The 26002-nt window shown below is 45.0% G+C and overlaps 1 protein-coding gene across 7 annotated transcripts in view; it reads left to right on the forward strand.

The window, feature by feature from the left end:
- Window positions 1-26002, forward strand: part of ASH1L (ASH1 like histone lysine methyltransferase) — a 193359-nt gene that overhangs the window by 108402 nt on the left and 58955 nt on the right. The gene's annotated exons all lie outside the window — the stretch shown is intronic.

The raw sequence follows: 26002 nt of genomic DNA on the forward strand, positions 1-26002 counted from the left end.
TAATCTTTTCTCTGCCTTTCTAGATTATATATCTGTAATTTGGATTCTAGGGGTGCCTTTTTCTTAATTAAAAATAAGAAAAATGGCACTATGTGTGCATCTCTAGTGATCTTGATGATTTTCTACATTCATTCCTCACGGACTGAATGCTTTCTGAGTTTCCAAACACTTAGTCGCATGAGGAGAATATACCCCTTGTGAGAACGTCATCTCCCCTTGGAGAGGGGACAGCTGAGGAAGCACTCCGATGAGGCAGCTCTCGTGGGGTAAGAGGCATCTCACAGAACACAGTTGATCAGGTTCTGGAAGTTTGGTACTAGTTTGCAGGGTAGAAAGGGGCATTTCATTATTCCAGGATAGCTTGTCCCAGGCACATACTGGGATGCAAGGATTTTTCAGTGCTTCTGAAATGTGGTGGTGGTGTGGAAAACAAGCATTGCGCGATAGGAACCACAAAACCATGGACCTAAGGGACCCTAAGGTATTTACCTCATTAAAGGAAATGAAAAGTGCAAGTATAAGTTAGAAGATGAACTGTAGCTGCAGAGCAGAAAATGAATGGGGGGGCGACTAATGGGAGAAACACAGGATGTCCCTCAAAAGGTTGAAAGGATCTGAATTTTGGCAAGAAATAGTGAAATTAAAAGAGGAAAGATTAGATGTTAGAGGTATATACTGTACTTGTGGTTAAAGTGATCTCTGTGTAAACCACAGCACCTTATTCGGCATTGAAAAGATTTTTTTTTTTTTTTAGTTATTTTAAAAAAATATTTATTTCACCGAGAGATAGGGAGTGCACACAAGCAAAGGGAACAGGAGAGGAGGAAGCAGGCTCCCCGCTGAGCAGAGAGCCCAATGCGGGGCTCGATCTCAGGACTCTGAGATCAAGACCTGAGCTGAAGGCAGAGGCTTAACCAACTGAGCCACCCAGGTGCCCCTGAAAAGATTTTCTGTTGGGACACCTGGGTGGCTCGGTTGGTTAAGCATCCACCTTCAACTCAGGTCATGATCCCAGGGTCCAGGGATCGAGCCCCACATCGGGCTCCCTGCTCAGCGGGGAGCCTGCTTCTGCCTCTGTCTCCTGCTCCCCCTAGTTGTGCAGTCTCCTTTCTCTCTCTGACAAATAAATACATAAAATCTCTTTTTTTAATATGTATTTCTTTGACAGAGACACAGAGAGAGGGAACACAAGCAGGGGCAGTGCGAGAGGGAGAAGCAGGTTCCCTGCTGAGCAGAGAGCCTGACGCGGAGCTCGATCCCAGGACCCCAGGATCATGACCTGACTTGAAGGCAGACACTTAACAGCTGAGCCACCCAGGGGCCCCTAAATAAATAAAATCTTAAAAAAATGATAATAATAATATTTTTCTATTAATTTGCCCCTGAAGTAGATGCCACAGAAGCTCTTTGTACCAGATCCCTGCCTTTTGGATCATGAAAATATTTTATTCATGAAGCTTCTTAGTTTCAGCTCCCAATAATAAACTCTCTCAAATATTCAAGACTTTAAGAAGATAGACATTCATTTTCCTTTAAAGTAAAAACTGTTACGAAGGACGCACTTCAGGGTTACTGCGGGAACTCCGCAGTATCCTCAGGAACCTGGAGCCCTTTCTGTTCTTCCGCCTCAGTATTTAGCTTCCACTTCTGTGGTCACCTGTTGTTCCAGCGTAGCTGCCTGAGTTCAGCCGGAAGGTCTTCGTTTAGAAAGCAGAAAAGAAGGGAGTATAAAAAGCACACACCTTCTTTGTGAGGAAGCACTATGGAGTGACTGTGCCTTCCCGTACGCCACCCCCGAATTCATAATTCGAATCCCTAATCCCTGACGTGGTGGTGTTTGGAGGTGGGACTTTAGGGGGGCAGTTAGGTCATGAGAGGGTGGCCCTTGTGAGTAGAGTGAGTGGCCTTAGAAGAAGCCCTTAGAGAGAGAGATGTGCTCTCTCCACTGGGTGCAGAGCAGCGAGAGTGGCATCGCAGGCCAGGAAGAGGGTCTCACTGGAGCTCAACCCTGATCTTGGACTTCCAGCCTACAGGAGAGTGAGCAATAAAGATGTGTGGTCTCAGCCACCCGGTAATGTGTCACATCAGCCCAGACCGACTCAGGAAGGACGATTGCAAAACCTCGTTCATAGAGCCTGGCTAGAACGTAATTGTGGAACCGCACTTCAGCCACAGGTCAGGCGGGGAAGTAATGGTTAATATTTCAGATGGTGGTGCCTAAAAATAAAAATTAGCGTTCTGTCACTATAAATGAGAAAATGAAATATCTTTTGGAAAGAGCTATTTCAGTTATAATTTTAAGCAATGTTTTTGCTGAATAGAAAAAACAAATCTATTTCTCCATTTTCTGCTAAAAAAAATTGAAGTTCCGTTTTTGCTTTGTTTGTAGTAATGTACTTTTTCTGGATTAAATCCCTAAAAAAAGGTGAATAATAAAGTCAGACTGTGAGTCAGAAGATCAATATCTTTAGCCCTATCAGTGTTTTAAAATGTCTCTCGTCAGGGGTGCCTGGGTGGCTCAGTGGATTAGCGTCTGAGTCTTGATTTTGGCTCAGGTCGTGATCTCAGGGTCGAGAGATCGAGCCCTACATTGGGCTCTGAGCTGGGTGTGGAGTCTGCTTGAGAGTCTCCCTCTGCCCCGCCCCCCAAATTTAAAAATAATGATAATAAGTTACTTAAATGTCTCTGGTCAGACAGAAGTCTTGCACTCTGAGAATGGACTGAGAGAACCCCTTGTTTATGTAAGCACAAGCTACTCGCGTCTTAGAGACGAGGACAGCAGTGGGTGTATTTTGGAGTACTGTGAAGAAATCGAGCAGACGATACACGTGTGCGGTCTTCCAGACTGTGAAGCGGCGTATTTTTGTGGACTCGTGGTGGTGGTTTGTAGCAATTTGGGTTTTTTTCTTTGTTTTTGTTTTCTAACTAGTAAACAATTACTTAGAGCAGTTTTAGGTTAACGGCAAAATTGATACCAAGTGCAGAGAGTCTGCCTGCACCGGTCCTGCACCACTGTGTTCGATCCGTTCTGATCCAAGAACGTACACAGGGACACATTGTTGTCCCCCGGAGTCCGTAGCTGACCTTAGAGTTTGCTCGTGGTGTTGCACGTTTTATGTGTTTCCATAAATGCATAATGACACGTGTCCACCACCGTAGTGTCACACAGCACGGTTTCCCTGCCCCCAGATGCTCCATGCTCTATCACTTTTTTTTTTGGGCCACAGAATGGTACAAAGAAGTTATAAAGTTACTCTTCTGTATATAAATCATCATAGGTTTTAAAAAGTTATGAGGGGATATGATTTCACTTGTATGGAGAACTTAAGAAGTGAAACAAAACAAACCCTAACCCTAAGGAAAAGGAATGAGACGAGCCAAGAAACAGACTCTCTGCTCTAGACACGGATGGTCACCAGAGGGGAGGTGGGCGGAGCGGCAGGGGAGACAAGTGGTGGGAGAGGGAGGAGTGCGCCTGTCATGCTGAGCGGTAGGTGGTGCGTGGAAGTGTTGAATCACTGTATTCTACACCTGAAACTAATATTACACTGTATGTCAGCTATACTGGAATTAAAATTTAAAAATTAAAAAAAAATAAAGTTATAAGAGGGAAGCGTATGACTCAGTCAAACTTGGATCAAGATAAAACCAGTATGGGAGGTGTCACTTACATGGGGAGGTACTAGAAGTTAAAAGGCTGGTTAGGGAGCAGGACACCTTTGTGGTCTTCCAGGACAGGAGTCACAGCCTGAAATACGGTGATGACAGTGCAGGGTGTTGGAAAGGGTAGGCTCTTGAGAACATGGATATTAAAATTGAAAGGGATTAAAGATTGGATAGATGGTATGAATTCAAGGACAGGGCGAGAGTCAGTGATGATCCCAGAGTTTTATTTTGTATTCCTGGTTGAATAATGATGTCCTCAGCGAAAATACCAGAAATAAGTGTTATAGACCGTACACCTTGGTTTAGGAAAACCTCCATTATCAGTGTTCCTGTATTTAGGTACAAAGAGTGTCTCATAATGCAGTCAGCGGGTCACCAGCAGAGCTTGGCCCTCCAGTTAGTGTCCTGGGCCCTCTGTGGCACATTACTCAAGTTGCTTGAAGCAACACAGATCTATTAGCTTTAGTTCTTGGGGCGGGAAGTTCAGACCAAGTCTTTCCAGGCTAACGTCAAGATGCTGGTGAGGCTGCTCTCCCTCCGGAGGCTCTGGAATGTCGAACTGGCTCTAAACTTAAATGGACCATCAGTTTCGAAGAAATAAACTATTTTTCTGGTCCTTATCGCAGAGTGAGAACTGTTGCTACCTTTTTTTTTTTTTAAGATTTTATTTATTTATTTGACAGAGATACAAGCAGGCAGAGAGGCAGGCAGAGAGGGGGACGCAGGCTCCCTGCTGAGCAGAGAGCCCCATGCGGAGCTCGATCCCAGGACCCTGAGATCATGACCTGAGACGAAGGCAAAGACTTTAACCCACTGAGCCACCCAGGTGCCCTGTTGTTACTTTTTAAGTCACATATTAACTCACAAATATACTCACAAAATATTATATTTACATTTTATTATTGAAATTTCTTATTGTGGTAAAATACCAGAATTCGCCATTTTCACCATTTCTGAGCATACAGTTCATCTCATTCATGGCATTCACCATGTTGTACAGTCATTACACCATCTATTTCCAACAATTCTCTTTTCTTTCTTTCTTCCTTTAAAGATTTTATTTCTAGGGTGCGTGGGTGGCTCAGTCATTAAGCGTCTGCCTTCAGATCAAGTCATGATCCTGGGGTCCTGAGATCGAGACCCACATGGGGCTCCCGGCTCAGGGCGAACCTGCTTCTCTTCTCCCTCTGCTGCTGCTGCCCCTGCTGTGCTTGTGCATGCGCGCTCTCTCTGTCAACTAAATAAATAAAATCTTTCTTAAGTGATTTAAAAATAAATAAAGATTTTGTTTGTGAGAGAGAAAACAGAAGTGGGAAGAAGGAGAGGGAAAAACAGGGCGCCTGATATGAGGTTCAGTCCCAGGACCCTGGGATCATGACCTGAGACAAAGGCAGATGCTTGACCAACTGAGCCACCCAGGGGCCCTCCAGCATTTTTCTTTCTTTCTTTCTTTCTTTCTTTCTTTCTTTCTTTCTTTCTTTTTTTTAAAAATATTTTATTTATTTATTTATTTGGCTGGCAGAAAGGCAGGCAGAGAGAGGGAGAAGCAGGCTCTCTGCCGAGCAGAGAGCCCGACCTCGGGCTCGATCCCAGGACCCCAATACCATGACCCAAGCCAAAGGCAGAGGCCTAACCCACTGAGCCACCCAGGTGCCCTGAGCATTTTTCATTCCCCTAAACAGAAACTAACCAGGGGTGCACCTGGGTGGCTCAGTTGGTTATACATCGACCTTCAGCTCAGGTCATGATCCCAGGGTCCTGGGATTGAACCCCACATCAGGCTCCCTGCTACTACCTCTCTCACTCCCCCTGCTTCTGTTCCCTCTCTCACTGTGTCTCTATCTGTGTCAAATTAATAAATAAAATCTTTTTTTTTAAAGATTTTTTTTAATTTATTTATTTGACAGAGATCACAAGTAGGCAGAGAAGCAGGCAGAGAGAGAGAGGGAAGCAGGCTCCCTGCTGAGCAGAGAGCCCGATGTGGGGCTTGATCCCAGGACTCTGGGATTATGACCTTAGCCAAAGGCAGAGGCTTTAACCCACTGAGCCACCCAGGCGCCCCAATAAATAAAATCTTTTAAAAAAGAAAGAAAAGAAAAAGAAACTGACCATTAAGCAGTAACTCCCCACACCTCACTCAGCCTGTAATGGCTCATGCGCTTTCAGTTTCTGTCAGTTTGCCTGTTGTAGCTGCCCTACGTCAGTAGAACCATACAGTGTTTGTGCTTTTTCTGTCCGGACTCGTTAGGAGTGTCTTCAGTGTTCGTGCGTGCTCTGGCACGTGTGTGTGGCGTGTGTGGCCGTGTCGCTTTCCGTTGTGCACGTGCCGCACTTTACGTGCTCACTGGCTGGCGAGCACTTGGGCTGTGTCTGCCCTTTGTCTCCCGTGAATCATGCTGTCGTGAACACCGGCGTGGGCGCATTCGCTCAGGTCCCTGCTTTCAGCCCCTTGTGGATGTACTTAGGAGTAGAATTGCCAGATCCTTGAATGTTCAGCGTTTTAAGGAACCACCAGATTTTTCCCCAGGAGCTACGCCACTGTCTGTGGATTCTGCAGTCACCGATTTGAGATCTCGTCTTTGAACGCGTGTGTGTTTTGCCTGTAAATTTCCTCTTCTGTTGCTTATACCATATCAGATAAGTTTTGGTTGTTTGTATTTTCATTCTTAATTAATTTCAAAATATTTTCTAATTTCTCCTCTTAATTTTTTTTTAAGATTTTATTTATTTATTTATTTGAGAGAGCACAGTCAGGAGGAGTGGGAGAGGGAGAAGCAGGCTCCCCACTGAGCAGGGAGCCCAATGCCGGGCTCAGTCCCAGGACCCCAGGATCATGACCTGAGCCGAAGGCAAACGCTTAACGATGGAGCCACCCAGGCACCCCTTCAGTCTTTAAATCTGTTAAGACTTATTTTGTGCCTTCATGTATTACCTGTCTTGGAGAATTTTCTGTGGTCATTTGAGAAAACTTTGTATCTGCTGTTGTTGCCTGGAGTGTTCTGTGTATTTCTGTTAGATCTAATTGTTAAGATCCATGTTGATGCGTGTGGTTGTTGTAACCATCACTGAACTTGGTTGGCGTCTCCAGCTGTTCCTGTACAGCTGTCTGTTTCCTCTCTTCAGTCTTTGAATACTACGTTCCTTTGATGTTTGCTGAGTATGATTGTTGCTTCTAAGTGAGCAGACTCTTGTCAATATTTAATGTCCTCCTGTGTCTCTTGTAACAGTCTTTGACTTCAGGTCTCCGTCTGATACTGTAGTGTAGTTCTTCTGCTCTCTCGGTTACTGTTTAATTGGAATATCTTTTTTCCATCCTTTTCCTTTTCATCTTTTTCTTGCTTATGTCCTGATCTACGGTGAGTCTCTTGGGGGTCCTGGGGGGCTCAGTCGGTTGAGCATCTGACTCTTGATTTCAGCTCAGGTCATGATCTCAGGGTCATGAGATCGAGCCCCATGTCTGGGTTCTCTCTCTCCCTCTGCCCCTCTCTCTGCTCTCACCTGCAAGGGTGCTTTCTCTCTCTCTAAAATACATAGAGAAAATCTTTAAAAAAATGAAGTGAGTCTCTTGTGGATAGTGTATAGTTAAATCATGTTTTTTATCCATTTCGTTTCTCTCTGCCTTTTGTTTGGAGAGTTTAATCTACTTGCATTTAACATAATTACCAAGAAGGAAGGACTTACATTTGCCATTTTATTTCCCGTTTGTCTGTAGGACAGTAATGTAGGACATGAGGTTCAGACCTCATGTCCTACATTACTGTCTTCTTTTGTGCTTAATTGATCTTGTAGTGACACATTTTTATTCCCTTCAGTCCCTTCTGGGTGTATTCTATAGCTGTTTTCTCCATGGTAACCATGGAAATAACATAGAACTTCCCAAAGATACAACTATGTAATTTGAATTGATATCAAGTTAATTTCAATTATATACAAAAACTGTACTCCCGTAAAGCTCCATATCCCCCTTTTATGTTATTGATGTTACAAATACCATCTTTATTTTTGTGTGCCCAGAAACATACACTTATGAGTACTTCTTATACGTTTGTCTTCTAAATCCTGTTTCCTATTCTCTTTTTTCTGTAGTCTCTCATCATGATTGAAGTATAACAGGGTTTTTTGCCTCTTTCTTTCCTAGAAGAAAATGTAAAAATCAATTTTTTAAATAATAATTGATACTTGTAACACCTACATTTGGAAGTTACTTGTTTTTTATAAAAGAAGCAAATAAGAAGGCATGAGCAGAGATGATGGAAGAACTCCCCACATGTGATTTGGCCTCTAACGTGGAGTAGAGCCGTCAGGCCATCCATCCTTGTGTGTATTTGCGGGAATTATAAGTCATGATCTGTTAAAGCTCAGTCTTCCACTTAGGAATGGAGACCGGTTAGGAGGGAGTCCACAGTCCCCTTGACAATCCGCTCGCTGTCATGGAAGCTTCACTCTGTCCCCTGGCCTTGGCCAGGAGAAGTGTGTTTGCACTGGCAGCAAGTTTGCTGCGGCTGTGTTGCTCTATCCCCCTCTGGTGGTAGTAAAGTGACTTCATTAACAGCTGTTATTTCTGACTTGAGTGTTCCTTAATATAGGCCTGACAGGGGCACCTGGGTGGCTCAGGTCCTGATCCCAGAGTCCTGGGATCGAGTCCCACATCGGGCTCCTTGCTCAGCAGGGAGCCTGCTTCTCCCTCTGCCCCTGTGCACCATGCTTCTGCTCTCTCCCTGACAAATAATTTAAAAAAAAAAATTTTAAGGGACACCTGGGTGGCTCAGTTGGTTAAGCAGCTGCCTTTGGCTCAGGTCATGATCCCAGTGTCCTGGGATCAAGTCCCACATCGGGCTCCTTGCTCGGCAGGGACCCTGCTTCTCCCTCTGCCTCTGCCTGCCATTCTGTCTGCCTGTGCTTGCTCTCTCTCCTCTCTCTCTGATAAATAAAATCTTTAAAAAAAAAAAAAAAACCTCACAGACTTATTATATCACAGATAATTTCCCCAGAATTCCAAGAGTCTGGGCACTTCAGCTCTGTGTCTCACGGGACTCTAATCAAGATGTCAGCGGAGTCTGCGATCTCATTCAACACTCAGCGTTCTCCTCCACGCTCATTCACTTTCTTGTAGCGGCAGAGCTCGATGGCGGCCTTCTTCTTTAAGGACAGCAGCAGAGAGAGAGTCTGCTTCATCAGGTCTCTGAGCACAGGGAGAACCTAAGCTTTTGTTGAGATATAATTCACATGCCATATAGTTAGCCCATTTAAATTATACATTTCAGTGACTTTTGGTAAGTTCACAGAGTTGTACACTCATCTCCATAGTCAATTTTACAACATTTTCATTATCCCAAAAAGAAACTCCACAGTGATATCCCCTAATTTCCTCATCTACTTTCATCTACTTTCTATCTCTGTAAATGTGACTTTTTGGACATTTCACATATGGAATCAGAGAGTACAGGGTCCTTTGTGACTGATTTATTTCACTTAGCCTAGTTTTTCCAAGGTTCATATGGGCTGTAACCTATATCATTTCATTTTTTTCTTCCCAAATAACGTTCCGTTGGATATACCACATAACCCCATTTCATTTGCCCATTTGTCAATTGGAGAACATTTGGGTTATTTGTACTTTTTTTTTTTTTTAAGTTTTTATTTATTTGACAGAGAACGTACATAAGCAGAGACTCTGAGCTCGCTCCTGGGCCAAAGGCAGATGTTCAACCCACTGAGTCCCCCAGACGCCCCGGGAGTTCTTTGTACTTTTTTGCTGCCATGATTAATGCTGTTGTAAACATTTTTCTACACCCAGACTACGGCTTTATACCTTCACAGTAACGGAGTCTGCGCTGTAGCACAGTTTATCCAGTCATGGCCTCCCAGGAAAAGGGCGTTTCAGTTGCTCCTAATGGTTCCTACAGTAGATGATGCTGGCAACGCCTGGGTGGCTGGGTTGAGCGTCTGCCTTCAGCTCAGCTCATGACCCTGAGTCCCGGGATCGAGTCCCGCATTGGGCTCCTTGCTCACTGCAGAGTCTGCTTCTCCCTGTCCCTCTCCCCCTACCTTCCCACCCCCCACCTCCCACTCCCCCACCCCCGCTTGTGCTCTCTCTTGCTCTCTCTCTCTCTCTCTCTCCCTCTCTCAAATAAAATCTTTTTAAAAAGAGAGAGCAATAACATGCAGTGAATGACCGTGTCCTCATGCTGTTTGATGATCTGGAGATCTGTCCTGGGGTAAGTTTGGAGAAGCAGAATTACCGAATTCAATAGTGAGCGTACATACAATTTTGTAAACGTTGCCTAATTATGCTTCCGTTGCAGTTGTACCTTTTGCAGTCTTCCTGGGCCACAGCCCTAATTATGTTGTCAAACTTGTACATTTTTACCCACGTGACAGATGTGAAATGTTATCTCCAGTGGGTTCTGATTTGCATTTTTCTCATACGTGAAATTGTCAAGTATCTTTTCGTATATGTACAAGTCTTTTAATTATCTTTTTCTGTGAATTGTCTGATTTTTCCCCCCATTTTTCTCTCCGCTTACTAGTCTTGTCTTTTTCCCCCTAGATTTTTGAAAGGCCCTTGTACATTAAGGACATTTGCCCTTTGTGATATAAATTACAAATATGTTTGTCAGTTTGTCATCTGTCATTTGTGCATACTGGCCACACGTCTCTGGCTATCCCAGTAGCACATGGTGTTGAACGCTGTAGCTTGTGGTAGATTTCAGGTTCGGAAATGTGACATCTCTAACCTTGGCTGTTCTGGTTTATCCCAACTTTGGCTAATTCCGGATCCCTTGATATTTTCAGGATCATTTTGTTGATTTCTGCAAATAAGTCAGTGGGGATTTTGAAAAAAATGTGTATCAATTTGGGGGGGTTTTACAGTCCTGCCAGTATTAAGTGGTTTTTTGTTTGTTTGTTTGTTTGTTTAACAAAAGGAGAGAGCGTATGAGTGGTAGTGGGGGTTAGTAGAAGGAGAGGGAGAGAGAGAATCTTTTTTTTTTTTAAATTTTAAGATTTTATTTATTTATTTGACAGAAAGGACAGCAAAAGAGGGAGCACAAGCAGGAGCGGGAGAGGGAGAAGCCGGCTCCCCGCCGAGCAGAGAGCCCGATGCGGGGCTCGACCCCAGGACCCTGGGATCATGACCTGAGCCGAAGGCAGACGCTTAACCACTGAGCCACTCAGGGGCCCTAGTATTAAGTATTCCTAACATGTGAATTTTTTCTAGTTATTTAATCATTTGAAATCTCTTTTACCAATGTTTTTAGTTTTCAGTGTTCACGTTCTGCACTCCTTCTGTTACGCATATTCCTAATCGTTTCATTCTTCTGAGGCTTGTAAATGGAATTTTTTTTTAAAGATTTGATTTATTTGAGAGAGAGAGCATGAGCCAGGGAGAGAGGCAGAAGGAGAGGGAGAAGCAGACTCCCTACTGAGCAGGGAGCCCAATTCAGGGCTCAACCCCAGGACACCGAGATCACCACCCAAGCCGAAGGCAGATGCTTAACTGACTGAGCTACCCAGGACCCCACAAATGGAATTTTTTTTCATTTTTGGATACTTATTGCTAGTGAATAGAAATACAATCGAGTTTTATGTATTGGTCTTATATCCTACAATCTTGCAACTTTACTTCACTCAATTATTAATCCTAAGAGCATTTTAGCGGATTCCGTCATTTGTCTGTGGACTTTGCTTATATTGATTGTTTTTATCACACGAAGCTTATAGTGCTTTGGGTTTTGATTTTCTGTCTCTATCATATTTCTGGATTTTTTTTTTAAATTTTGTTTATTTATTTAAGTAAACTCTGTACCTGACATGAAGGTCAAACTCATGACCTAGAGATCAATGCTTGTGCGCTCCTCTGACTGAGCCCGCCAGGCGCCTCATGTTTCTGGGGTTTTGAGTCATACTTGAATGAGCTTTCCCACACCCTGGTTTTAAAGAAATTAAGAAATTTAGCTTTTTTCTTCTTCTAATAATTTTTTTCTTTTTAAGTATGCTCTACACCCAGTGTGGGCCTCAAGCATGTGACCCAGAGATGAGGGTCACACGCTCTTGGGGCTCAGCCTGCCAGGCTCCCCTCTCAGGTTGATTGTTTGATGTTGGTTTGCACATCTGGTGTCCTGGTCTGTGCAGTTTGTTCGGGTCTGTCGAATCCAGCGAGGCTGTGTCATCCCTGGCTAACCCGAAGAAGGAAGTTAGTATTTATTGATGCGCGCTATGTGTCAGTTACCGTGCTAAGCACTTTAGGTATGTTACCATACTTAATCCAGTCCACTGTGCTCAATTAAAGTACTTCAGTACCTTTGATTGTAAAATACAGTTGACTTGTCTGGAACATGTGATTAATTCCTACTTAAATGGAATGCTTGTTCCCGATAAACATGTATATTTTGACATTAGGTACTTCATGAGATAAAGCATTAGGGCTGGTAAAGTTTACGTAGTAACCTGAGAATGTGATCTTTTTTACTTTGTTTGCAAATGTGTCATGATCCTCGGTGCTTTTAAGTTTCGAGGTAAAATGGTTTTAACAGGAGGGTTAGGGACCGAGGGCACCACAAAGGGTACCAATGCTGCCCTGCTGCCTGTGCATGACAGGGCCTTGCGGGGCTTCATTCACGCCCCTGCTGTCCTCAGGTTTTGTGCAGAAATATTTTAGCCAGGTATGATTGTAATTTACCTTTGAATAGGTATTGGGATTTTCCTTTGACTAGGATTCCAGAAGTCTCCCTATGGATAGTTGTGCTGTAAAATCATGTAAATTCATGTTAATCTAAACAAAATAAAATCAGTAAGATAACAGTTAGAGAAAGTAGTATTTGTTTTCGAGTGTGTTGCGAGAAATGTTCACATCGTCAGCAAAGTTGTTTACGAAATAAGTATTCTCAAAAATTTAACTGCATGAGCGTACAGAGTAGCTCGTTTGGGGAGAAAGAGGCTAGAGTCACACAATTCTTAAATCCGGTAAGGGATGTACAGGAAGCTGTGGTACGAGAACTCGTCCCAAATCCCAGTTCCGCCACTGACTGGGTGTATGCATTCGGGCGTGTTCCTGAACCTGGGTCCTCAGTGTCCTCAGCTAAACAGTGGCACTGATGAAGACACCTGTTTCGTAGACAGGTAGAGGATTACTTGGTTGACAGATAGGAAGTAAGCAATATGTTTTTAAGATGTCTTACTCCATTGTCACTAAGTGTGGCCTCAGATGAAATTAATTGCACCAAGACGCTCGCGCCCTCCTGCAGACAGCAATCCGCCCTCCTCGGGCTATCCTTCCCCCACCCAGATTTCTTCTCACATACTTCCTGCATCACATCCAGAAGACCCTCTGTGGTCTAGTGTGACCTGTTTTTCTTGTCTTACCTCCAGTTACACTCCACTGGAGACAGAGCCGGGGAGGAGGCGGAGGGGAGGGTGAGGGAATGAATCTCAAGCAGGCGCCCCTGCTGAGCGCTGAGCGGGACGTGGGGCTCCATCCCGTGACCCTGCGATCCCGGCCTGAGCTGAAACCAAGAGTCAGACGCTTAACCCACTGAAGCACCCAGGCTCTCCTTATTAAACTCAACCTGTTCATTCCTCCGACCCACAACATCCGATTATTTTCCCCAAATTCTCTGTCCTTTTCTCTCAGCACTTGGCCTAGATGTTTGCCCTACATGGTAAAAACTACTTTCCTCCTTCCCGTTTACTTGACAAATCCCACTCATTCTTTCAGATCTTATTCAAAATCTGCAATGTTTTCTCATTAGGTAAAAGTGTCCTTCATTCTTCTCTAGGTGAAATTAGTTTTACTTTTCTTTTTCCACTAGTAAAGCTTAGAATAAGCACCTTATGAGCTATGAGTTTAATTGCGTTCTGAGAGGTAACCTGGGCATGTTTGCTTCCATAAACTTCTTTAGGCCATGAGTTCACTTTGTCTTATAGAAATCTTATAGAACCTAGTGGTTTCTAAAATATATTTTAAAAGAAAAGGAATAGAACTAAGTGCCTGAATTCCTAAAATATAATACATAGGACTTAAAATCTTAGAAAATTTTAAAGTCTTAGAGTAGCATCTGCCCTTTGACTTGGCAACAAATGTGTAAGTAAATTATTTCAGTCTATGCTTTTCCAATTCACCAAAGAAATACATTCCAAAATGTAGTAAATGCAAAATTTTGCTCGAAAGTTTGCATTGTGGGTGTGTGTAAAAAAAAAAAAACAGTTTCTGTGGTCAACTATTATTACAATTTGTGTGCCCCCTTTACATTTACAGAGAGCTTTTATGTAAATTGTCATTTAAATCAATTATATTTAAATGCATTTGTCATAGTCCTAAACTCTTAGAGGTTCAAAGCAAAACAATCGTTCAAATATGTTCTCTTATGTTTTCCACTAGAACAGTCTTTTGATTTAACTCCAGTACAGTTTTTCGTTACCTTTCACCATGGTTTTGGTCCTATCTTTCCTGTAGTTATTTGGTGTTAAAAAAGGTTATTTAAGGGGCTCCTGGGTGGCTCCGTTGTTAAGTGTCTGCCTTCAAATCAGGTCATGATTCCAGGGTCCTGGGATCCAGCCCCGCATCGGGCTCCCTGCTGGGCAGGAAGCCTGCTTCTCCGGCTCCCACTCCCCCTGCCTGTGCTCCCTCTCTCACTATCTCTGTTTCTGTCAGATAAGTAAAATATTTTTTTTTAGTCTTTTTTTTTTTAAAGATTTTATTTATTTATTTGACAGAGATCAGTAGGCAGAGCAGCAGGCGGGGGTGGGGAGCAGGCTCCCCGCCCAGCACAGAGCCCGATGCGGGGCTCCATCCCAGGACCCTGAGATCATGACCTGAGCCGAAGGCAGAGGCTTAACCCACTGAGCCACGCAGGTGCCCCAGTAAATGAAATCTTTTTAAAAAAAAAGTTTATTTAAACACTTAGGTCAATAAATTCTGTTACCTGAGTAAATTATTGTACAAAAATTAGGATTTTCCCTACATCATGTACTTATTCCCGATTTTTATGGACAGTCTGTTACCTTCATAGATGATCACAGGATTGTACAGAAACACTGTAGACCTTTCATCCAGACGCACCACACGGTGATAATCCGCCACGTCTTCCGCTGCTTCCCTCCCCATCGCCTCTTCTCGCCTCCCCTCACGTGTGTCTCTGTCACACACACCCACACTTTCTCCTCTGTTATTCGATGGTAAACCTCACACATCCTGACACATTACTCGTAAATATGTCCTTCCATGTTTCCTAAGACCAAAAGACATTCTCTCGTATAGAGAGGATAACAGATTCTAAACTCAGGATCGTTAAGGTCGCTGCCGTATTTTCCCCAGCGTCCAGCTCCTCCCCGGCGGTTGCTCGGCGCGGCCACGGCGCGGCCAACGGCTTCGGGCAGCCGCGCGCGGTGCGGGGGACGTCCCGTGGCAGGCGGGCTCGTTCTTTCATCTGGGACAGTGCTCCCGCCTGTCTTTGTCCTTCATCAGACTGGCACCTTTGAAGGGGACAGAAGACTCGTTTCCTAAAAGGTCCTTAAGTTTGAGGTTTTCTGATGTTTCTTTTTTTTTTTTTAAAGATTTTATTTATTTATTTGAGAGAGAGACAGTGAGAGAGAGCACGAGCGAGGAGAAGGTCAGAGGGAGAAGCAGACTCCCCGTGGAGCTGGGAGCCCGATGCGGGACTCGATCCCGGGACTCCGAGATCATGACCTGAGCCGAAGGCAGTCGTCCAACCAACTGAGCCACCCAGGCGCCCCAAGGTTTTCTGATGTTTCTTTACAAATAGATTAGGCTTGTGCCGCGGGAGCGCCACCAGCACTGTGACGGGTCCTTCTCAGCGAAGCAGGAAGCGCCGGGTGTCGCTGTCGCTGCACCGCTGCCACTGCTCGCTCTGGCCGCCACGCCGCGCCGCCGGTCGTCGCACTTGCGTCCTCTCACGTTTGCAGAGATGCCTTAAAAGTATGTGTTGGTACTTTCACACTTTGTCCCAGCGTTTTAGCATCTGTATCTGAGTTCTAGACTGTACGTTCTTTTTCTAGTTCAAATATAATTGACCTGTAAAATGCTGGCTTCAGGTGTATAACATCGTGATTCGGTTTGTGTAAATACTGTGAATCGGTCGCCACAGTTAGCCCCGTCACCACACATACGAACAGTTTGTCTCTTGTGATAAGAACTGAGATCCACAGCACCGCGAGCTGCAGCCGCGCTGGGCGCCACGTCCCCGGGAATGGCCCATCTCAGGACTGGAGGCTGTTCCCGGCGACCCCCGTCCCGCGTCTCACCCAGCCCGCAGCTCCTGCTCTGGCGACCACTAGTCTGTTCTTTGTATCTGTGAGCTTGGGGTTTTGTTGTTGTTCGCGAAGGTGCCACACGCGCAGTGGATCGTATGGCATTTGTCCTTCGCTCTCTCCTTTCCTTCCACGTACCGCTTCCATCCGTGCTGTCACTCGTGACGGGACAGCTTGGTTTGTGCGAATGCAGCACAGGGACAGAGGGGGAGAGTCTTTTTTTTTTTTTTTAAGACTTATTTATTTGGGAAAAAAAAACCTATTTATTAGAAAGGATAAGGGAGAGGAGCAGAGGGAGAGAGGGACAGAGTCTCAAGCAGATTCCATGACCCTGAGATCACAGCCCGAGCAGAAACCAGAGCCGGTTGGTCACTCAACCGACTGCGCCAGTCCAGCAGCCCAGGACGTCCTTCGGTTTATGACTCAGTAGCCTTCTCGTGTGTGTGCGTGTGTGCGCGTGCGTGTGCGCGTACACGCGTCCCTTCATGCTCTCAGCTGCCAGCACACGCCGTGCTGTTCCCGCGTTTCCGCTGTCGCAGGGAGCGCTCGAGCAGATGCGGGCGCCGACAGCGTCTTGGGCTCGTACTGCCCTGGGGTCTAGACAGCACCTGGAGCAGGGACTGCTGGGTCCCGTGCAGTACTTTGAGGAACCCCCACGCCGTGCTTCATCGGGCACGCGCCAGTTGGCTCCCCAGCAGAGCACAAGCGTCTGCTCTTCTCCCCATCCTCGCAACACTTCTTGGTTTTCAGTGTAGCCTGTCTAGCAAGCGCGAGATGGTCCCTCATTTTGCTTTGCATTTCCGTCATAATTCCAGCTATTGAGCCCCCGTTTTCGCATGGCGGATGGCCGTTTGTGTGTCGTCTTCAACACACTCAGACACCGTGCCCAGTTTTCAGTTGGATCGTTGGTTTTATTGACGTTGGCTTATATGAGTTCTTTGTTTGGATATTAACCTCATGTGATGTACAGTAACTTCCTCTCGTTCTGCGGGTTTCTTTTCATTTTGTTGGTGGTTTCCTTTGCTGTAGAAAAAAGCTTTTTATTTATTTATTTATTTTAATAGTTTATTTATTTATTTATTTGACAGAGATCGCAAGTAGGCAGAGGGACAGGCAGAGAGAGAGGAGGAGGCAGGCTCCCTGCTGAACAGAGACCCCAATGCGGGGCTCGATCCCAGGACTCTGAGATCATGACCTGTGCGGAAGGCAGAGGCTTTAACCCACGGAGCCCCCAGGCGCCCAGAGAAAAGCTTTGTAGTCTAAGGTAGTCCCACCTCCTTATTTCTGCTTTTGTCGCCTTGGTTCTGGTGTCAGACCCAGCAGATCCTCACCAGCACTGGCGTCGAGGAGCGTAGCCTGCATTTTCTTTCCAGAGCTTCACAGTTCAGGTCTTCCCTTTCAAGTCTCTGATCCCGTTGCAGCTGATGCTGGCACGGTGCATGGAACAGGAGTTCGGTTGGATTCTTCCGCATGTGGCTGTCCGCGCTCCTCGCCGTTTATCGGGGAGACGGCCAGCTCTCCTTCGTCTGTTCTTGGCTCCTTGGTCAGAGGTTAATTGGCCGTTCGTGCTTGTGTTTATTTCTGGTTGCGTCTTCTGTTCTGCTCGTGTGTGTGCTGTCATGCCGGTGCCCTGCTGGTTTGATTCCGGCGGCTTCGTAGCGTAGCTTGAAATCAGGAAGTGTGGGTCCTCCAGCTTTTTTGTTCTTTCTTTGTTGCTTTGGTCTTCTGTAATTCTACACAAATTTGGGGCTTATTTGTTCTATTTCTTTGGAAATGCCAGTGGAATTTTGACAGGCATCGCACTGAATATATAGATTGCTTTGGGTGGCACGGACACGTTAGCAGTATTCTTCCAGCCCCAGCCCCTTTTTTTTCTTTCTTCCTTTTTTTTTTAAAGATTTTATTCATCCGTTTCACAGAGATCTCAGGCAGGCAGAGAGAGGGGGAAGCAGGCTCCCTGCTGCACAGAGAGCCCAAAGTGGGGCTCGATCCCAGGACCTTAGATTGTGATAAGCTGAAGGCAGAGGCCCAACCCACTGAGCCACCCCGGCGCCCCTCTTTTATCAGTAACCTACAGTTTTTGGCGTACAGGTCTTTTACCTTGTTGGATAAATTTGTTCTTAGATATTTTACTCTTCCTGCAGCTGCTGCGGATGAGATGGTTTCTTAATTTCTCCTTCTGATGGGTCATTATCAGTGTGTAGAAATGCAACCAATCTTTATATTTTGATTTTGTATCTTTCCACTCTCCTGAATTTATCACGTCAAACAATTTTTTGTGTGGCGTGTTTAGGGTTTTTCTAAATACGGTATCATGTCGTTTGCAAATGGAGACGGCTTTACTTCTTCCTTTCCCGTCTGGATGCTGGATGCTTCCTGTGTCCTGCCTGACTGCTCTGATGAGGGCTTTCGGTTCCGTGTTGAGTTAAAGTTGTGCGCGTGGGCATCCTTGTCTCATTCCTGATCTTGGAGGAAAAGCTCTCACACCACGGAGTGTGCTGACCGCTGTGCGCTTCTCATAGGCGGCCTCTGCGATGTCGACGTGGCCTCCTTCACGCCCGCCCTGCCAGGGGTCTTTGCCGGGAGTCTGCCGGGGGTGGCTGTTGAGTTCTGTCAGGTACTTCTGCGTCGGTGCACAGGGTCGTGCGGGTCGTGTCCTGCGGGTCGTGTCCTGTGTTGCTGGCGCTGTGCTGCGTCACGTGGCATGTTTGTGCACTGGTTGCCACATATTTATCCACGGAATAAATCCCCACTTGACCTTGGTGTACGTGCCTTTTAATGTATCTTGATATTATTTTGCTAATATGTTGCTGAGAATATTTGCATCCCTGTTCGTGAGGAAGAGTCGGCCTACAGCTTTTCTTTCAGGGTCCTGGTGTGACTGTTCTCCCGATCTGTGTCTGTTTCTGTGCCCTGGCTGTACTCTTGTTACCGCTTTGTGGTCTTGCACTCTGGGGCTGTGATACATCCAGCTTTGTTGTTCGTCCTTAAGATGGGCTCTTCAGAGTCCTAGGGTGCCATACAAACGTTAGGATTATTTGTTCTAGGTCTGTGAAAAATGTTTGTTTTTTTAATTTGTTTGTTTGTTTGTTTGTTTAAGCACTCTCTCCACCCCGGTGGGGCTTGAATTCACAACCCCAAGATCAGAAGTTGCGACGAAGCCAGCCAGGCGCCCCACGTTGTTGTTTTTTGACAGGGACCGCACTGCATCTGTGGAGCGCATTGGCTGATACGGACATTTTTTTTTTTTTTTTAAAGATTTTATTTATTTATTTGACAGAGAGATCACAAGCAGGCAGAGAGGCAGGCACAGAGACAGGAGGAAGCAGGCTCCCTGCTGAGCAGAGAGCCCGATGCGGGACTCGATCCCAGGACTCCGAGATCATGACCTGAGCCGAAGGCAGCGGCTTAACCCACTGAGCCACCCAGGCGCCCCTGATACGGACATTTAACATGAGCTTTTCCAGTGCACGGGCCGGGATGTCGGTCCCTTTGTTGTGTCATCTTCCGTTTCTTCCCTCGCTCTCTTACGGTTTTCAGAGTGCAGGTCTCTTACCTCCTGGGTTAAATTTATTCCCTGGTATTTTATTCTTTTTGGCATACTTGTGTATGGGATGATTTTCTTAATTTCTGTTTCTGCTACTTATTTAGTGCATAGAAACATAACTGATTTCTTTGTATTGATGTTCTATCCTTCAACTTTACTAAAGCCTTTTATTACTTCCAGTAATTTTTTGGTGAAATCATTAGGGTTTTCTGTGTGTAGTAGTAGGTCATCGGACCACATGGACAGTTAGTGTCTTCCTTACCAGTTCCAATGCCTTTTACCTTTTTTTTTCCGTGTCTGGTGTTTTGGTTAGGACTTCCAGTGTTATGTTGAATAAAACTGGAGAGAATGGGCATCCTTGTCTTGTACCTGATCTTCGAAGTATTAGTTTCTTTTTCTGGTTGCTTGAGGTATAAAGTTACATTGTTTGAGATCTTTCTTACTTCTTAATGTAGGCAGTTATCGCCATGAATTTCCCTCTTACAACTGTTTTTGCTATATTCCTTGAGTTTTGGTGTATTGTATTTCCCTTTTCGTTTGCCACAAGATTTTTTTTTAATGCTTCCTTTGATTTCTTCATTGGCTCATTGGTTGTCCAGTAGCATGTTTTCTAATCTCCACATATTTGTGAATTTTCCAGTTTTATTCCTATGGTTGATTTCTACTTCAGTACCGTTGTGATGGGAAAATATGGTTGATAGGGTTTCAGTCTTCTTAAGTTTACTAAGATTTGTGTTATGACCTAACGTTTGATCTGTCTTGGATAAAGTTCCATGTGTGCTTGAGAAGAATGTGTATTCTCTTGCTTTCGGATGGAATGTTCTGTGTAAGTCTTAAGTGTGTTTAATTAGAAGCCGACGCCCTTGAGGCCGCACCTATGGGGATCAGTTAAGAGGCCTGTTCCGTGGAGAGGCCGCCGGGCTTGCTGTCTGCCAGCTGTGAGCCGCTGGATGGAAGGACAGGCCGCTGGTCAAAAACTGGTTCTGTTTGTTACAGTCGCTTAGTGAACGGGTAAATGTGTCTGTCTGAGTTCTGTGAACCGCTCTTGCGTATCAGTCAGATGCCAGGAGGGGAGCCATGGGAACCCCTGGTTTGTAGCCAAACAGGGCAGAAGTTGTGAGTAACATAAGGACCTGGTACTCATTGTGATGGGCAGCCGGAGGGCGGTGGGTGCAGTCTGGTGGGACTGAACCCTTAACCTGTGGGCTCTGGTGCTGTCTCCGGTCGGCCGTGTCAGAACCGAGTTAAATCATAACACACCCGGCTGGTGTCACAGGGAATTGCTTGGTGTGGGGTAAAACCCCCACACATGACCAGAAGCCTCAGAAGCAGCGTATTTTGTGTAAAAATAAAGAGACAAGGGACGCCTGGGTGGCTCAGTTGGTTAAGCGGCTGCCTTCAATTCAGCTCAGGTCATGATCCCAGCGTCCTGGGATCGAGTCCCACATCGGGCTCCTTGCTCGGCGGGGAGCCTGCTTCTCCCTCTGCCTCTGCCTGCCTCTCTGCCTGCCTGTGCTCATGCTCGCTCCCTCTCTCTCTCTCTCACAAATAAATAAATAAAATCTTTAAAAAAATAAATAAAAAATAAAGAGACAGATGGGAAAGAAACGCACAGTAGAAAGAACTGGGTTTTCTTTTCTATTCGTCTTTCCTTACTACATAGAAAAGAAAAAACTGGGTTGTTTTCCTGAACAGGAACATAAAACTCACTTTATAGTATATATATGTATATAATACTCTGAATAATTTTCTAGTTAGGCCAACTAGTGTGTATCTTCTTTTTTTTTTTTTTTTTACAAAAATTTGGTTAAGTTTTTCTGTAGGCTTGTAATCTATGTTAACCTTTATGGGATATTTCTCTGAACGTAAGACACTGGGAACAGTGTGCCAGTTAAAGAACATTTACTTCCAGTTTGGACAAGTACAGCCTATGAACTCAAGGGTTATAGAAAGAAAAGGTCTTTATCAGACATTCAGTAAAGACACAGTATTTATTACACGTAAATCAGTTTGTTCAGTCCTGGTGATTAATTCTTACTTGGCTGGTGTTGAGTTAAGCAGTCTACTTTCATAAGTTGGCTTGTTTCAGTTAAAAATGCCCCAGAAACTCAACTTCTGGCCCTTCTTACAGTCGTAACAGGTGTCTGAGGTACTGCTCCGGCTCAGACTGAGGACCTGCGGCCCTAATTCTGCCCCCGATGGTGTCATTAGTCAGAAATGACAGGCGCAGCCCTTCCCGGAAGCTTTCTGATGTTTCCTTTAGCTGAGCTTCTGCTCGTAGCTGAGGCTTCCGGCTGACTGTATGGGAAAATCAGGAACCACTGTTAGATGGTAAGAGTGGTGGCTTTGGTTACCTTTTAAATTACCAGTAATCTCATAATTAATGAGAATTACTGAGGACGCTGATTAACGGGTTCCTCAGTGTAGTCACTCTGACAGATCGAATCAGAAGCTCCTCAAGAATGAAGATGTATCATGGACAATTCTCTGAACTCTTCCAGCAAAGCCAGTAAGACCTACACCGTGACTGTCTCTCCAAATCTGGGAGAAAAAGAAAGAAAGAAAATTCGTTCTTGATAAAAGGATAAAGTTTTGACAGTTGTTTCTGTCCTTTACAGGAACGTTAATATGCTTTTCTCCAAACTTAGAAATTTCCACCAGATAAAACGTAATTCACATTCATAAAATACGACTTACCTTTTGTTAACCTAGGAACTTGGACTTCATTCTGATTTGCAAGTTCTCTTCACACTCATTGTTTACCAAACAAGACAGTTTGAGAATACTGATATGTTCATCAAAGTCTGCATTCCGCCAGACATCCCCTTACCCTCCCCTTGAGAAGGTGCGGGAACAAGCCCTTGCTGTGGCTCAGTAGCTGTTCAGGAAACTTAGAGGAAGACGTCTTAGTAGTTTCATTACTTGGGTTTTGGGACCAAGATTCGAGAATAAGGTAATAAATGCCTAAAGTCAAGACATGGTCACAGACAGGCACCGTAGATAAACTTCATCACCATTAACAATCAGTGTTAGAAATGCTCACTTTTTCCATGTTTTCTTAAATATTTCTATGCTTTTTCTCCCACTTGAGGGTGGATTTGCCTGTTTGGATTTAATATCTTGGAATTGCATTTAAATGATAAATTATTAAAACTAGGGGTGCCTGGGTGGGTCAGTAGTTAAGTGTCTGCCTTCAGCTCAGGTCATGATCTGGGCATCCTGGGATCGAGCCCCATATCAGGCTTCCTGCTCAGTGGGGAGTCTGCTTCTCCCTCTCCCAACTCCCCCCGTGCCTTTGTTCCCTCTCTCGCTATCTTTCTCTGTAATAAGTAAAGATTTTTTTTTTTTTTTTTTTTTTTTTTTTTGACAGAGATCACAAGTAGGCAGAGAGAGAGGAGGAAGCAGGGCTCCCCACTGAGCAGAGAGCCCGATGCAGGGCTTGATCCCAGGACCCTTTCTGTAATAAATAAATAAAATCTTTTAAAAAAATAAAATTTATAGGGGTGCCTGGGTGGCTCAGTGGGTTAAAGCCTCTGCCTTCAGCTCAGGTCATGATCTCAGGGTACTGGGATCGAGCCTCGCATCGGGCTCTGCTCAGCAGGGAGCCTGGTTCCTCTTCTCTCTCTATCTCTGCCTGCCTCTCTGCCTTCTTGTGATCTCTGTCGGATAAATAAATTAAAAATAAAGTAAAATTTATAAAATTCATACTTTATTTTTAAAAATTATTAAAACTAATGAACTACCAAAGAGAGAAAGGTAGCCACAAATACTGAATGGGTTGCATTAATAAATAGAACATAATGAAAGGCAGATTATTTTCTTTTGATAAGAAAAGCACAAGGATTTTTTTCATTTACACACGGATACACAGAAATAGTCTCATTTTGCAGCTTCAGCCACTGGTCAGAGTAAACGCCTATCACTGAAACACTGTTTAGCCGACTCTGTGTTGTGGCAGGTCTATGTCTGAAATGGTTACTTCCATTGCTACAGATTTTCTCCCAAGTGACGTGAACGATTAGTGTCGCACGCGCAGGGACACCATGGAGAATGGCTCGGAGTATTCAGAATCGCCAAGACAGACGGATGAAGAGAGCCCCATTCTCTGTCCACTGACCGCTCTGCGCAGCTTGCGTGGAACCGAGTACTGGAGCGCGAGAGCGAGAAGGTCCCGAGCTGTTCTCACCAACAGGGAAACCAGAGGTCATGCCCAAAATCAGAACCAGAATCAGGCGTGGCCATGAACTAGAGACGGAGCTGTCCTGCAGGGGTCCTGCTCTCCAAGGCACCGCAGGTCCTGCGTGCCAGCGCTCCGGGGTCCGGCCTGGGGCTGTTGTTAGAGAACCGCTCAGTCATCGATGGGGGGTGTAGTCGGGGGCTTGCGTGTCCTTTGGTGGGTTGGGGACTGCAGCTCTACTGGTGACCCTGGATTTCTTTGGAGTTCGTGTGTGCGCGCTCTTGTCAGGGGCTCGGTACTGCCCCCTCCCTGGCCACCGCTTGTCGCCTGCTTGCTGACCCTGGGGAAGCAGGGTGACGTCTCAGCTTTGCCTCCATTCCTATTGTCACTAAATGGAAACTTTTATGTCCTCCATTTAACTTGCTTGGGTAAATCTTGACTGTAGTGTAGACCAAATTTTCTCTGACACAGAATGCTTGGCTCTGGATATAGTTGTTTTCTTACCCTCTTTGACTTTGACTTATGATAAAGAAATAGATAAAGAAATAGAAATAGAATGAACTTCAAAAATTCATATCTCTGGGCATCTGGGTGGTACCGTCAGTTAAGCGTCTGCCTCCCACTCAGGACGTGATCCTGGGGTCCTGGGATGGAGCCCCGAACTGGGCTGCCGCTCCGTGGGAAGCCTGCTTCTCCCTCCCCCTCTGCCAGCTCCCCCTGCTGGGTACTCTCTCTCTCGCTCTGATTGATTGATTGATAGATAAGATAGATAAGTAAATCTTTTTAAAAATTTCACATCTGTGTTCACAGTTATTTGGTTTTTTTTTTTTTTATGAGAAAAGTGGTTATTAGATATGAATAGAATGACCTCTTATCTTTCCTTTTCTTCTTTGAAACTGTTCCCAAACTCTTTGCCAGTGTTTTAACCTCTTGGCATGACCTCATTCACAATTTTTGACCTCGTCTGTACTCCTTCAGCCTCCATTTATTTCTCCTCCTTCTAGGTCCCATTCCAGTTGTGATCTTCTCCCAGATACTTCCTTCTTCTGCCTGGTCTTCTCCGTTTCCTCGTTCCTGTCACTGCCAAGACCCGGTGACACTTAAAACTGAGCTGAATATCATTTCCTCAGAAAAGCCTCTGTTACTCTCTGTTCATCACATTTTAATTATTGGCCTACCATTTACCATTTTCTGAATTTTTTTCTGTTTTCTTAGTTTTTCTTACCTACATATTGTCTTTGCACCTGAGAACAGTGTAAACTGTCTTATCCACTACCATCTTAGCATGTAGAACAGGACTTGAGGGGCACCTGGGTGGCTCAGCTGGCAAAGCATCTGCCTTCACTCAGGTCATGATCCCAGAGCTGGGGTCGAGCACCTTGCCAGTCTCCCTTTCAGCGGAGAGCCTGCTTCTCCCTCTCTCCCCCCACCCCGCCCTGTTTGTGCACGCACGCACTCGCTCTCTTGCTCAAATAAATAAAATCTTAAAAAAGATTTTATTTATTTATTTGACAGAGACAGAGAGAGATCACAAGTAGGCAGAGAGACAGGCAGAGGAGGAAACAGACTCCCCGCTGAGCAGAGAGCCTGATGCGGGGCTTGATCCCAGGACCCTGAGACCGTGACCTGAGCTGAAGGCGGAGGCTTAACCCACTGAGCCACCCAGGTGACCCAAATAAATAAAATCTTTAAAAAAAAAAAAAAACAGGACCCGGACTTAGTGAGTACTCAGTAATTGTTGAATAAATAAATGAATGATCTAGTAGAAGGAACCAGTGTTCAAATTTAAGTACTTCAGGTTCTACAAATAATTTAGTTTTGGGAGCCTCAGTTTTCTTACCTGCAAAATAGGTATTACTATAGCTGCTTGTAACAAGATAGAAGAGACTTGTTTTTAAAAAAGCAGTATGGGGGCGCCTGGGTGGCTCAGTGGGTTAAGCCTCTGCCTTCAGCTCAGGTCATGGTCTCAGGGTTCTGGGATCGAGCCCCACATCGGGCTCTCTGCTCAGCAGGGGGCCTGCCTCTCCCTCTCCCTCTCTGCCTGCCTGTGATTTCTCTCTCTCTGTCAAATAAAAAAAAATCTAAGGCAGCAGTATGTTGTGATTCACAGGGGGGAAAGAAATACATCAGCCTTATTTGTTGGAACTTAAAGGCAAAATAAAATCCGAGTAGACTAAGTGAGGCTCTTCGGAAACACTTTTTTCTTTTTCTTCGTTTCCTTTTCATTTCTTTTTCTTTTTTCCCTTTTATGTATTTGTGAAATGTCTCAAGACTGATCTCATACCAAATATTAGAAACACAGGCCAGTCAGACAGACAAGTTGAAGAGGCGCATCTGTGGAGACG

This window comes from Lutra lutra, chromosome 15 (genome assembly GCF_902655055.1).
Source record: "Lutra lutra chromosome 15, mLutLut1.2, whole genome shotgun sequence".
NCBI lineage: Eukaryota > Metazoa > Chordata > Mammalia > Carnivora > Mustelidae > Lutra > Lutra lutra.